Below are 14,565 nucleotides of genomic sequence, written 5' to 3'. Positions count from 1 at the left end.
GTATTGGAGGCGGGGCTAGCCGTTTCCATGGAACTGGAGGCGGGGCCAGCCAAAACCATGGTATTGGAGGTGGGGCCAGCCAAAACCATGGTATTGGAGCCGGGGCTAGACGTTTCCATGGAACTGGAGGCGGGGCCAGCCAAAACCATGGTATTGGAGGTGGGGCCAGCCAAAACCATGGTATTGGAGGCGGGGCCAGCCGTATCCATGGTATTGGAGGCAGGGACAGCCGTTTTCATCGAACTGGAGGCGGGGACAGACAAAACCATGGTATTAGAGGCAGGGTCAGCTAAAACCATGTTTGTGGAGGCGGTGCAAGCCAAAACCATGGTATTGGAGGCAGGGTCAGCCAAAACCATGGTATTGGAGGGGGGCCACCCAAAACCATGGTTTTGGAGGCGGGGCCAGCCAAAACCATGGCGTTGGAGGCAGGGCCAGCCAAAACCATGGTATTGGAGGCGGGGCCAGCCGTATCCATGGTATTGGAGGCGGGGCCAGCCAAAACCATGGTATTGGAGGCGAGGCCAGCAAAACCCATGGTTTTAGAGGCGGGCCAGCCAAAACCATGTAAATGGAGGTGGGGCAAGCCAAAACTATGGTATTGGAAGCGGGGCCAGACAAAACCATGGTTTTGGAGGCGGGGCCAGCCAAAACCATGGTATTGGAGGCGGGGCCAGCCAAAACCATGGTATTGGAGGCGGGGCCAGCCAGATCCATGGTTTTAGAGGCGGGCCAGCCAAAACCATGTAAATGGAGGCAGGGCCAGCCAAAACCATGGTATTGGAGGCGGGGCCAGCTGTATCCATGGTATTGGAGGAGGGACCAGCCGTATCCATGGAACTGGAGGCAGGGTCAGACAAAACCATGGTTTTGGATGAGGGGCCAGCCAAAACCATGGTATTGGAGGCGGGGAAACCCAAAACCATGGTTTTGTAGACGGGGCCAGCCAAAACCATGGTATTGGAGACAGGGCCAGCCGTATCCATGGTATTGGAGGCGGGGTCAGCCGTTTCCATGGAACTGGAGGCGGGCCAGCCAAAACCATGGTATTCGAGGCGGGGCAACCCAAAACCATGTTATTGGAGACAGGGCCAGCTGTATCCATGGTATTGGAGGCGGGGCCAGCCATATCCATGGTATTGGAGGCGGGGCCAGCCGTTTTCATGGAACTGGAGGCGGGGCCAGCCAAAAGCATGGTATTGGAGGCAGGGCCAGCCAAAAGCATGGTATTGGAGGCGGGGCCAGCCAAAACCATGTTATTGGAGGCGGGGCCAGCCAAAACCATTGTATTGGTGGCGGGGCCAGCCATATCCATGGTATTGGAGGCGGAGCCAGCCAAAACCATGGTATTGGTGGCGGGGCCAGCCAAAACCATGGTTTTAGAGGTGGGGCCAGCCAAAACCATGGTATTGGAGGGGGGTCACCCAAAACCATGGTTATGGAGGCGGGGCCAGCCAAAACCATGGTATTGGAGGCAGGGCCAGCCAAAGCCATGTAACTGGAGGTGGGGCCAGCAAAAACCATGTAACTGGAGGTGGGGCCAGCCAAAACTATGGTATTGGAGGTGGGGCCAGCCAAAACCATGGTTTTGGAGGCAGGGCCAGCCAAAACCATGGTATTGGAGGCGGGGCCAGCCGAATCCATGGTATTGGAGGCAGGGCCAGCCGTATCCATGGAACTGGAGACGGGGCCAGCCAATAGCATGGTATTGGAGGCAGGGCCAGCCAAAAGCATGGTATTGGAAGCGGGCCAGCCAAAACCATGGTATTCGAGGCGGGGCAACCCAAAACCATGTTATTGGAGACAGGGCCAGCTGTATCCATGGTATTGGAGGCGGGGCCAGCCATATCCATGGTATTGAAGGCGGGGCCAGCCGTTTTCATGGAACTGGAGGCGGGGCCAGCCAAAAGCATGGTATTGGAGGCAGGGCCAGCCAAAAGCATGGTATTGGAGGCGGGGCCAGCCAAAACCATGTTATTGGAGGCGGGGCCAGCCAAAACCATTGTATTGGTGGCGGGGCCAGCCATATCCATGGTATTGGAGGCGGAGCCAGCCAAAACCATGGTATTGGTGGCGGGGCCAGCCAAAACCATGGTTTTAGAGGTGGGGCCAGCCAAAACCATGGTATTGGAGGGGGGTCACCCAAAACCATGGTTTTGGAGGCGGGGCCAGCCAAAACCATGGTATTGGAGGCAGGGCCAGCCAAAGCCATGTAACTGGAGGTGGGGCCAGCAAAAACCATGTAACTGGAGGTGGGGCCAGCCAAAACTATGGTATTGGAGGTGGGGCCAGCCAAAACCATGGTATTGGAGGCGGGGCCAGCCGAATCCATGGTATTGGAGGCAGGGCCAGCCGTATCCATGGAACTGGAGGCGGGGCCAGCCAATAGCATGGTATTGGAGGCAGGGCCAGCCAAAAGCATGGTATTGGAGGCGGGGCCAGCCAAAACCATGTTATTGGAGGCGGGGCCAGCCAAAACCATTGTATTGGTGGCGGGGCCAGCCATATCCATGGTATTGGAGGCGGAGCCAGCCAAAACCATGGTATTGGTGGCGGGGCCAGCCAAAACCATGGTTTTAGAGGTGGGGCCAGCCAAAACCATGGTATTGGAGGGGGGTCACCCAAAACCATGGTTTTGGAGGCGGGGCCAGCCAAATCCATGGTATTGGAGGCAGGGCCAGCCAAAGCCATGTAACTGGAGGTGGGGCCAGCAAAAACCATGTAACTGGAGGTGGGGCCAGCCAAAACTATGGTATTGGAGGGGGGCCACCCAAAACCATGGTTTTGGAGGCGGGGCCAGCCAAAACCATGGTATTGGAGGCGGGGCCAGCCGTATCCATGGTATTGGAGGCGGAGCCAGCCGTTTCCATGGAACTTGAGGCAGGTCCAGCCAAAGCCATGGTATTGAAGGCAGGGCCAGCCAAAACCATGGTATTGGAGGCGGGGCCAGCCGTATCCATGGTATTGGAGGCAGGGCCAGCCGTTTCCATGGAACTGGAGGCGGGGCCAGCCAAAACCATGGTATTGGAGGCGGGCCAGCCAAAACCATGGTATTGGAGGCGGGGCCAGCCGAATCCATGGTATTGGAGGCGGGGACAGCCCTTTTCATGGAACTGGAGGAGGGGCCAGCCAAAACCATGGTATTGGAGGCAGGGCCACCGAAAACCATGGTTTTGGAGGCAGGGCCAGCCAAAACCATGGTATTTGAGGCGGGGCCAGCCAAAACCATGGTATTGGAGCAGGGCCAGCCGTATCCATGGTATTGGAGGCGGGCCAGCCGTTTCCATGAAACTGGAGGCGGGGCCAGCCAAAACCATGGTATTGGAGGAGGGGCCAGCCAAAACCATGGTTTTGGAGGCAGGGCCAGCCAAAACCATGGTATTGGAGGCGGGGCCAGCCAAAACCATGGTATTGGAGGCGTGGCCATCCATATCCATGATATTGGAGGCGGAGCCAGCTAAAACCATGGTATTGGAGGCGGGGCCAGCCAACACCATGGTTTTAGAGGAGGGGCCAGCCAAAACCATGGTATTGGAGGGGGGCCACCCAAAACCATGGTTTTGGAGGCGGGGCCAGCCAAAACCATGGTATTGGAGGCGGGGCCAGCCAAAACCATGGTATTGGATGCGGGGCCAGCCGTATCCATGGTATTGGAGGCGGGGCCAGACAAAACCATGGCATTGGGGGCGGGGCCAGCCGTTTTCATGGAACTGGAGGCGGGGCCATCCAAAACCATGGTACTGGAGGCGGGGACAGCCAAACGCATGGTATTGGAGGCAGGGTCAGCTAAAACCATGTTTGTGGAGGCAGTGCCAGCCAAAACCATGTTATTGGAGGCCGGGCCAGCCAAAACCATGGTATTGGAGGCTGGGCCAGCCAAAATCATGGTTTTAGAGGCGGGCCAGCCAAAACCATGTAAATGGAGGTGGGGCCAGCCAAAACTATGGTACTTGAGGCGGGGCCAGCCAAAACCATGGTTTTGGAGGCGGGGCAAGCCAAAACCATGGTATTGAAGGCGGGGCCAGCCAAAACCATGGTATTGGAGGCCGGGCCAGCCAAAACCATGGTGTTGGAGTCGGGCCAGCCGTATCCATGGTATTGAAGGCGGGGCCAGCCGTTTCCATGGAACTTGAGGCGGGGCCAGCCAAAGCCATGGTATTGGAGGCAGGGCCAGCCAAAACCATGGTATTGGAGGGGGTGTTAGGGAGAATTCTCTGTTTAGGCTGAATTTCCCTACCTAGTGAGTCCCCCAGCAGCTTTGCTGGATTTCTGGGGTTTCTTTTTTTCTCCTGCCAAGAGTGAGACTCTTTTACCCTCACTCTTGGACATGTTGAAGTGTGTTTTCTTGGTTAAACCTTGTGTTGAATGGGCTATGGGGTCTTTTACTCCATAGGGCCTCATGTATTTTTGTGATGTGGGTTACACAGCACCCTCTGTGCCGTGACCCAGGGGTGTCCTAGGGACTCCCCAACATAGACTCCATACCCTGGGACTGACTACTGTCTCCCAGGGCATGTAAAGTCACCAAAGACTTTGCTAGTCTTGAATCCTGAACAGAACCAGTACAAACCATCATATTGTGGACGTACTGGCTGGGGCAATTCGATTGCCCCAGGGTCTGTTAGTCGAGGGGGCACGTCTCCGTCCCCCCTGATCGAGTTTTGGCTGGTGGCAGTGGAAACTACTTTTTATATTCGACCGCGAATATTTTCCTATGGGATTTCCCATTGTTTTAGGCTAACACATTTAATTATTTATTTACGGTAGCCTTAAACATACCGCCGGTTTATATATTTATTTTTATAACTCCGGTTGGGACTTTTTGCCAAAACTTGATTCTAAAATGGCGTTGGTGTTCGCCTCTGTAACTCTGACCCAAAGTGGAGCCCTTTGTTCCACTTTTGGCGGGCTTCTCCACAGAAGCCCTCCAAAGTGGTGCCACTCTGTCTGGGGTACTTAGGAGGGGTGGAGGGGGATTTAGGCACCCTGGACTGAGTTACCTTGGTAACTCAAGTCGCACTCCGTCCTGATTGGCCCAAGTGGTGCGCCGGCCGGCTCACCACTTAGCATGTTTGAGTGACAGCTAGGCTGGGTGAATGGGGGTTTGCTGCATAAAAGCAGGGCTTTGGGGACTGGAACTTCAGAAGTCGCCACAGGACCAAGAATCCGACGAGGGAAGAGCTGAGCCGACCTGCTTCGACGACACCACCCGGTGGAGCCCTGCTGAACCGTCTCACCACTTTTCCCGACGACCGAGGAGAACTCTTAACGGAGTGGCTCCTTCCCTTGACTGGTGGGGACAACCAGTTTTCGCCTTCTTTTCGCTTCTCGAGGTATCTCGTGGCCGCCTTGCCAGTGCCAAGCACCCCGGCAACCGGAACCCCACCACTTTTACCCCAACCACGAAAGTCGGTACAACCCTTTGACCGGAGGACTCCGCGGCTGGTTTCTTCCCGGGCAGTGCAACGACCTTCTTCTTCTGCTCTTCTGCGAGAACTTCTTCTCCCCTGACCAACGTCGAGCCTTGCTGCCACTGCCTGGAACAACTGCCACCGCTGGAGGATCCTTTCCGCTTAAGGTACCGTGTTCCGCCTGGCTTCCCTTGCCACCGACTGTACGGGGTAGATTTAGCCCCCGGCTTTCGAACCTGGGAGTGCCTGGAATACCCTGGCTAAACTTCTAAGCCACTCTAAACCCTTTCTAACTCTTTGCAAGACTTTGAATCCCTAATAACGGTGTGATCTTGGGCACATTTTCGCTCCGGCTACTCTAAGAGTGGGCCCTGCCTAGTGACTTTTGCTCACCTGTGACTTTGTGCTTCTTTGAGCCTATTGCAAGTGTTCTGGACCTTAGAGTGGTGTGTTTAACCCATTTCTGTTTCTTTTTATCCCTTCCTTAAACCTACTAGAGTGTCATCTAACGTTAAGCGCTCACCTCTGTTTTAATTATGTGGAGTTAACTTAGAGTTGTCTAGATAGGAGCAAGGGTTGAAACTGCTTTCATTATAACTGTGTTTTAAGTGTTTTTACTATACTTTGCTAGAGTGTTTTCAACTTATGTGTTCTTAAAAAAAATAAATAACTATATACTTTTGAAACCAAGCTCTGGTCAGTGTCTGCTTGTGCTATTGTGTCTAGGTACATATTGTGTATACTTTGCATACTGCCTAACTCTTCTTGAGGGAAGTCTGACTGCTCAGCCACAGCTACCAGGTAAATCTGGGTGGTGCGGACTGCTACCAAGTGGGTTTACTGCTATACCTGTAGTCTTAAATCTTTTGCAGTGTTCCCCAAGGGAACTGCACAGGTTTCTGCCTAACACTGGTGTACAGCGGTGGGATTTGTATTGAGTATACATTTTATTGTGCTTTAGATACCTTAGTGCAACTAACCACAAAGCTTAGCACTGTAAAAGTAATCCTCTAACATGTCAGTTATAGAAAGCTATAGTCAAGAGTCCCTTGCAGCCAAAACTGCTGATTGTTTAAGAGTGCTCTGTAAACATAAGGATCTCCTGACTAAGGGCAAGAAAATGGAGCTGATTGAAAGATTGTTAGCTAACCAAAGTCTGGGTGATGGTTCAGAGGAACCTACCACTCCAGCAACTGTAGATGACAGTATTGAAGTTAACATGGAGCAAAATGTTGATGATTCTGAGGAAGAGTCAGAAGAGGAGGGTGAGGCTGTTATGACTGTCCCCCCTAGGCCTCTGCCTGCTCTACCTGCTGTACCTACTGGACCTTTACCAGGTCCCACATTTAGTCCTCAGTACTTTGAACTGGAGAAAATGAAACTAGAATTGGAGTATAAGAAACTTAATGCTCAAACTGACAAAGAACTAAGGCTAAGGGAAATGGAGCTCAAGTATGACTTAGAAATGAAGAAATTATCTGTTGAGAATGCTTCTCTCTCTGGCTCCTCTAGAAGTTCCAGTCCTAAAAGACCCCGGATGCCTAAAGAATTGGTTGGTATGTATGAGCCTAAGTTGGATGTGTTGGATTGGTTGTCTCTGTTTGAATATAATCATGGGCTCCAGAACATCACAGGAAATGACTTACTCACCTGGTTGTTCTCTAGGCTTCCCCCTGTTGCAACTGATGTGGTAATGGAGATGGGGGAGGAGGATAGGAAGGACTATGAATGTGTGAAACTAGCTTTGATAGCTAGGTTTGGGAAGACCCCTTCCCAGTATCTTAAGAGGTTTAGGAGCCTCAAAAAGCATGATGGTACCCCTTGGGCTACCTGGGTGAATGAATGTTTGAAAAACTTAGAGGGATGGATTAAGGGTTACAAGGTGAACACTTATGAAGGTATGAAGAATTTGTTTATGTTGGAGACTATTTATGATGCCTGCTCTCCTGAGCTCAGACAACACTTGGCTGATTCCAGGGAATTGGATTCCCGGAAACTAGCTAAGGCTGCTGACTTGTGGGTTGCCAACAGGGCCACTCACAAGGATTCTGGGGCCACTCCGAAGAAGGATGGGGAGAAACAGTCTAAAAAGGACTCCAAAGAGAATTCTAATACTACAAATTCCAAAGAGGGCCCCAAACAAAACTATAAGGGTAAGCCACCAGGGAAACCAAATCAGGCTAGTATACCTCCTGGTCCCAGACCAGAAGGAGGTCAGAACAAGCCTCCATTCCAGCGAGCCTTTGGCTCATGCTTTGTTTGTAAGGCTACTGACCATGTGAAAGGAGATCCCAGATGTAAGGGTAAACCTTCAGGGGTCCAGCTTGCCTCCTTAGCCTTCGCTCCAGAAGAGGAAGTACATATGGCAAGTGGAAACTTTCTATTACTAGCTGATGAACCCACTGGAGTCTCAGCTAGTGTTTCTTTAGTCTCTCTGGGGTTGTGGGAACAACAGAATTTAGATGTCTATAACTCTATCCCAGATAATACTAAAGAGTATTATAAGGACAGTGTCCAGGTGAATGGTCAGGAGACTCCTGCCATTAGGGACACTGGAGCCAGCATAACTGTGGTGGATGAATCATTTTTCAAGGCAGAGGATGTTGCTAAGGCACCCAAATGCCTCACCAAGTTAGCTGGTGGGCCTGTGCAGATGTGTCCCCAGTTACCAGTTCTCATCCAATGTAATGATATGGCTGTAAAAATACCTGTCAGTGTACAATGTGAAGTGCCAGGTAGGGTTCTGTTGGGTAATGACCTCAAAGCTCTTGGAGTTGTATCTCATACCCCCAGACCCCCTAGCAAAAGGTTACAGGAACTCACAAAACCTGCAAGAGAGAAAACCCTGAGAGGGTTATCTCAGGAGATGATGACAGAAATCACTCCTCTCCCACTGGAGCAGCTTACTGCAGTAACTACCAGATCAGGAGCAAAGGGGCAACCCAAGACTCCTAGGAAAAAGCCAGCAGCAAGCACCCCAGTGCTTCCAACAAGGACTTCCCCTAGGTTGTCCAAAGTTAGACCTGTAACTCCACCTCCAGCTGAGGCTGAGAGGGAGGTACCACCCTGTGTGGTTGAGCTAGACTCTGAGGAAGAGCTAGAAGGAGGCCCCAACCTTATTGGAGATTTGGACCCTGAGGACCATCCTGAGCTGCAGTCTTTACTGGCAGAAGGTGGGCCTAGCAGGGCAGCTTTTCGTAAGGGGCAAAGAGAATGTCCAACTCTGGAGGGTCTCCGCCACCAGGCAGCTTCTCAAGCTGATGGGCAAGAGCCTGGGAAGTATAGGTTACACTGGGAAGATGGCCTCTTCTACAGTGAACCAACTGAGTCTGAACCTGGAGACTACAAACGCCTTGTAGTCCCACAAGAGAACAGACAACAGTTCTTACAACTAGCCCATGAGATACCTTTGGCTGGTCACTTGAGTTTCAAGAAGACCAAGGAAAGGCTCTCTCTCTACTTTTATTGGCCAAAGATGGGGGCTGAAGTAGACAGATATTGTAAGAGCTGCCACACCTGCCAGACTTCTGGTAAGGTTGGTTCCAAGAATGTGGCACCTTTAGTGCCTCTCCCAGTTGTGGGAGTCCCATTTGAGAGGGTAGGGATTGATATTGTTGGTCCCCTTGATCTTCCAACCTCCTCAGGCAACAGGTTTATCCTTGTTGTAGTAGACCATGCTACTAGGTACCCTGAGGCAATTCCTATGAGGACTGTTACAGCTCCGGCTGTGGCTAAGGCCCTCCTCGGTATTTTTACCAGGGTTGGGTTTCCTAAGGAGGTAATCTCTGACAGAGGGTCAAACTTTATGTCCCACTACATGAAAGCCATGTGGAAAACCTGTGGAGTTACCTACAAGTTCTCAACCGCTTACCACCCTCAGACAAACGGGTTGGTTGAAAGGTTTAACAGAACCATGAAGAGCATGATAGGTGCTTTAGAAGAACCCCTTAAGAAGAAGTGGGACCTTCTACTGCCATGCCTTCTCTTTGCTTATAGAGAAGTCCCTCAGGAGGGAGTAGGTTATTCTCCCTTTGAGCTTCTCTATGGCCATCCAGTCAGAGGTCCATTGGCCCTGATTAAGGAGGGATTGGAAGGTGCTCCTCCCCTCAAGCCAGTCAGAGTGACTGACTATGTGATAGGTCTCCGGAGGAGAATGTCACACATGATGGCAGAAGCAAGTGACAACTTGAAAGCTGGTCAAGCTCTGGTCAAACATTGGCACGACCAGAAGGCTAACATGGTTGAGTTTACTCAAGACCAGCTAGTTCTAGTTATGCTCCCAACAAGGCAGAGGGCCTTGCAAGACAAATGGATGGGACCCTTCAAGATTGTGGGAAAACTTGGAGAGGTCAACTATCTGGTGGATCTGGGCAGACCCAGGGAAGCTCCTAGAGTCTTCCACACCAACCGACTAAAAGCATACATCTCCAGACCTGATGTAGGAGCCTTGCTTCTAGCTTCAGCTGCAGAGGAAGAAGAGAGTGAATCTCTCCCTGATCGCCTCAGAGGTGTGCCTTTAGACGAAAAAGTTGAAGGAGTCAATCTCTCTTCAGACCTGACACCTGAGCAACAAGAGGAGTGCAAATCTATGTTAAATCAGTTTGCCTCCCTGTTCTCACTGTCACCAGGCTTGACCCCTTGGGGTCAGCATGAGATACTCACTGGTGACTGTCTGCCAGTCAAAAGCAGAGGATACAGAATGTCAGAACATGTCAGAACCCACATCAAAGGAGAGGTCAAGAAGATGCTTGATCTCGGGGTAATAGAGCCCTCTACTAGTCCATGGTCTAGCCCAGTTGTGTTAGTACCAAAGGCAGGATCCAAAGACTTGAGATTCTGTGTGGACTATAGAGCTCTAAATGCAGTCACCAAGACTGATGCCCACCCTTTGCCCAGGACAGATGAGTTGGTGGATAAACTTGGTGCAGCCAAGTACCTCAGCACATTTGACCTGACGTCAGGCTATTGGCAAATAGCCCTGACAGACCATGCCAAGGAGAAAACTGCATTTTCAACCCCAGTTGGCTTGTACCATTTTAAGGTCATGCCTTTTGGACTAAAAAATGCACCTGCCACATTCCAAAGGATGGTGAACCAAGTTCTGGCTGGGATGGAAGACTTCTGCATGGCATACTTGGATGACATTGCAGTCTTCAGCCACTCCTGGGAAGAACATGTGACCCACCTAGGACATGTGTTGCAGGCTCTGGAACAGGCCCATTTGACAATCAAAGCCAGTAAGTGCCAGATTGGTCAAAGTAAAGTGGTCTACCTTGGACATGAGGTAGGAGGTGGAGAAATAAGGCCTTTGCCCAGCAAGATTGAAGCTGTGCAAAATTGGACAACACCAACTACTCAAACCCAAGTGAGAGCTTTTCTAGGCCTCACTGGATATTACAGGAATTTCATCGAGAACTATGGGACCATAGCTTCTCCACTGAATGTAATCTCCTCTCCCAAATTCCCAAGAAAGGTAAAATGGAATGAGGAGTGCAATCAGGCCTTTGAAAAACTGAAGAGAGCTCTTTGCCAAGCTCCAGTCTTGAGAGCTCCTGACTACCACCAACCTTTCATTGTACAAACTGATGCTTCCAATGTAGGTATAGGTGCAGTTCTAAGCCAACTGGATGAGAAGGGTAGGGAGCATCCCATTTGCTTCATCAGTAGAAAACTGAAGGATCCTGAGACAAGGTGGGCAACTATCGAAAGAGAATGCTTTGCTATTGTGTTGCACTGAAGAAGTTTAGGCCATACTTGTATGGTTCTACTTTTGTTATTCAGACTGACCACCAACCCTTGAGATGGTTAATGCAAATGAAAGGGGAAAATCCAAAACTATTGAGATGGTCAATCTGCCTGCAAGGGTTTGATTTCACCATTGAGCACAGGTCAGGGTGTCACCATCAAAATGCTGATGGACTCTCTAGGATGTATATCATCGACTAGAGGTATGAGGTTCATCCAGGAGTGGATTAGATCCTCCTGTCCCTTAGTCTGGGGGGGGCGAGTGTTAGGGAGAATTCTCTGTTTAGGCTGAATTTCCCTACCTAGTGAGTCCCCCAGCAGCTTTGCTGGATTTCTGGGGTTTCTTTTTTTCTCCTGCCAAGAGTGAGACTCTTTTACCCTCACTCTTGGACATGTTGAAGTGTGTTTTCTTGGTTAAACCTTGTGTTGAATGGGCTATGGGGTCTTTTACTCCATAGGGCCTCATGTATTTTTGTGATGTGGGTTACACAGCACCCTCTGTGCCGTGACCCAGGGGTGTCCTAGGGACTCCCCAACATAGACTCCATACCCTGGGACTGACTACTGTCTCCCAGGGCATGTAAAGTCACCAAAGACTTTGCTAGTCTTGAATCCTGAACAGAACCAGTACAAACCATCATATTGTGGACGTACTGGCTGGGGCAATTCGATTGCCCCAGGGTCTGTTAGTCGAGGGGGCACGTCTCCGTCCCCCCTGATCGAGTTTTGGCTGGTGGCAGTGGAAACTACTTTTTATATTCGACCGCGAATATTTTCCTATGGGATTTCCCATTGTTTTAGGCTAACACATTTAATTATTTATTTACGGTAGCCTTAAACATACCGCCGGTTTATATATTTATTTTTATAACTCCGGTTGGGACTTTTTGCCAAAACTTGATTCTAAAATGGCGTTGGTGTTCGCCTCTGTAACTCTGACCCAAAGTGGAGCCCTTTGTTCCACTTTTGGCGGGCTTCTCCACAGAAGCCCTCCAAAGTGGTGCCACTCTGTCTGGGGTACTTAGGAGGGGTGGAGGGGGATTTAGGCACCCTGGACTGAGTTACCTTGGTAACTCAAGTCGCACTCCGTCCTGATTGGCCCAAGTGGTGCGCCGGCCGGCTCACCACTTAGCATGTTTGAGTGACAGCTAGGCTGGGTGAATGGGGGTTTGCTGCATAAAAGCAGGGCTTTGGGGACTGGAACTTCAGAAGTCGCCACAGGACCAAGAATCCGACGAGGGAAGAGCTGAGCCGACCTGCTTCGACGACACCACCCGGTGGAGCCCTGCTGAACCGTCTCACCACTTTTCCCGACGACCGAGGAGAACTCTTAACGGAGTGGCTCCTTCCCTTGACTGGTGGGGACAACCAGTTTTCGCCTTCTTTTCGCTTCTCGAGGTATCTCGTGGCCGCCTTGCCAGTGCCAAGCACCCCGGCAACCGGAACCCCACCACTTTTACCCCAACCACGAAAGTCGGTACAACCCTTTGACCGGAGGACTCCGCGGCTGGTTTCTTCCCGGGCAGTGCAACGACCTTCTTCTTCTGCTCTTCTGCGAGAACTTCTTCTCCCCTGACCGACGTCGAGCCTTGCTGCCACTGCCTGGAACAACTGCCACCGCTGGAGGATCCTTTCCGCTTAAGGTACCGTGTTCCGCCTGGCTTCCCTTGCCACCGACTGTACGGGGTAGATTTAGCCCCCGGCTTTCGAACCTGGGAGTGCCTGGAATACCCTGGCTAAACTTCTAAGCCACTCTAAACCCTTTCTAACTCTTTGCAAGACTTTGAATCCCTAATAACGGTGTGATCTTGGGCACATTTTCGCTCCGGCTACTCTAAGAGTGGGCCCTGCCTAGTGACTTTTGCTCACCTGTGACTTTGTGCTTCTTTGAGCCTATTGCAAGTGTTCTGGACCTTAGAGTGGTGTGTTTAACCCATTTCTGTTTCTTTTTATCCCTTCCTTAAACCTACTAGAGTGTCATCTAACGTTAAGCGCTCACCTCTGTTTTAATTATGTGGAGTTAACTTAGAGTTGTCTAGATAGGAGTAAGGGTTGAAACTGCTTTCATTATAACTGTGTTTTAAGTGTTTTTACTATACTTTGCTAGAGTGTTTTCAACTTATGTGTTCTTAAAAAAAATAAATAACTATATACTTTTGAAACCAAGCTCTGGTCAGTGTCTGCTTGTGCTATTGTGTCTAGGTACATATTGTGTATACTTTGCATACTGCCTAACTCTTCTTGAGGGAAGTCTGACTGCTCAGCCACAGCTACCAGGTAAATCTGGGTGGTGCGGACTGCTACCAAGTGGGTTTACTGCTATACCTGTAGTCTTAAATCTTTTGCAGTGTTCCCCAAGGGAACTGCACAGGTTTCTGCCTAACAGGCGGGGCCAGCCAAAACCATGGTATTGGAGGCGGGGCCAGCCAAAACCATGGTTTTAGAGGCGGGCCAGCCAAAACCATGTAAATGGAGGCAGGGTCAGCCAAAACTATGGTATTAGAGGCGGGGCCAGCCAAAACCATGGTATTGTGGGCGGGGCAAGCCAAAACCATGGTATTGGAGGCGGGGCCAGCCGTATCCATGGTATTGGAGGCGGGGCCAGCCGTATCCATGGAACTGGAGGCGGGGCCAGCCAAAACCATGGTTTTGGAGGAGGGGCCAGCCAAAACCATGGTATTGGAGGCGGGGCCAGCCAAAACCATGGTATTGGAGCAGGGCCAGCCGTATCCATGGTTTTGGAGGCGGGCCAGCCGTTTCCATGAAACTGGAGGCAGGGCCAGCAAAAACCATGGTATTGGAGGCGGAGCTAGCCAAAACCATGGTTTTGGAGGCAGGGCCAGCCAAAACCATGGTATTGGAGGCGGGGCCAGCCAAAACCATGGTATTGGAGGCGTGGCCATCCATATCCATGGTATTGGAGGCAGAGCCAGCCAAAACCATGGTTTTAGAGGAGGGGCCAGCCAAAACCATGGTATTGGAGGGGGGACACCCAAAACCATGGTTTTGGAGGCGGGGCCAGCCAAAACCATGGTATTGGAGGCGGGGCCAGCCAAATCCATGGTATTGGAGGCGGGGCCAGCCGTATCCATGGTATTGGAGGCAGGGCCAGACAAAACCATGGTTTTAGAGGCGGGCCATCCAAAACCATGTAAATGGAGGTGGGGCCAGCCAAAACTATGGTACTGGAGGCGGGGCCAGCCAAAACCATGGTTTTGGAGGCGGGGCCAGCCAAAACCATGGTATTGGAGGCGGGGCCAGCCAGAACCATGGTTTTAGAGGCGGGCCAGCCAAAACCATGTAACTGGAGGCAGGGCCAGCAAAAACAATGGTATTACAGGCGGGGGCAGCCAAAACCATGGTATTGGAGGCGGGGCCAGCTGTATCCATGGTATTGGAGGCGGGACCA

This window comes from Ambystoma mexicanum, chromosome 1p (genome assembly GCF_040938575.1).
Source record: "Ambystoma mexicanum isolate Mex_15411 chromosome 1p, UKY_AmexF1_1, whole genome shotgun sequence".
Classification (NCBI taxonomy): domain Eukaryota; kingdom Metazoa; phylum Chordata; class Amphibia; order Caudata; family Ambystomatidae; genus Ambystoma; species Ambystoma mexicanum.
This window is presented reverse-complemented; position numbering follows the sequence as displayed.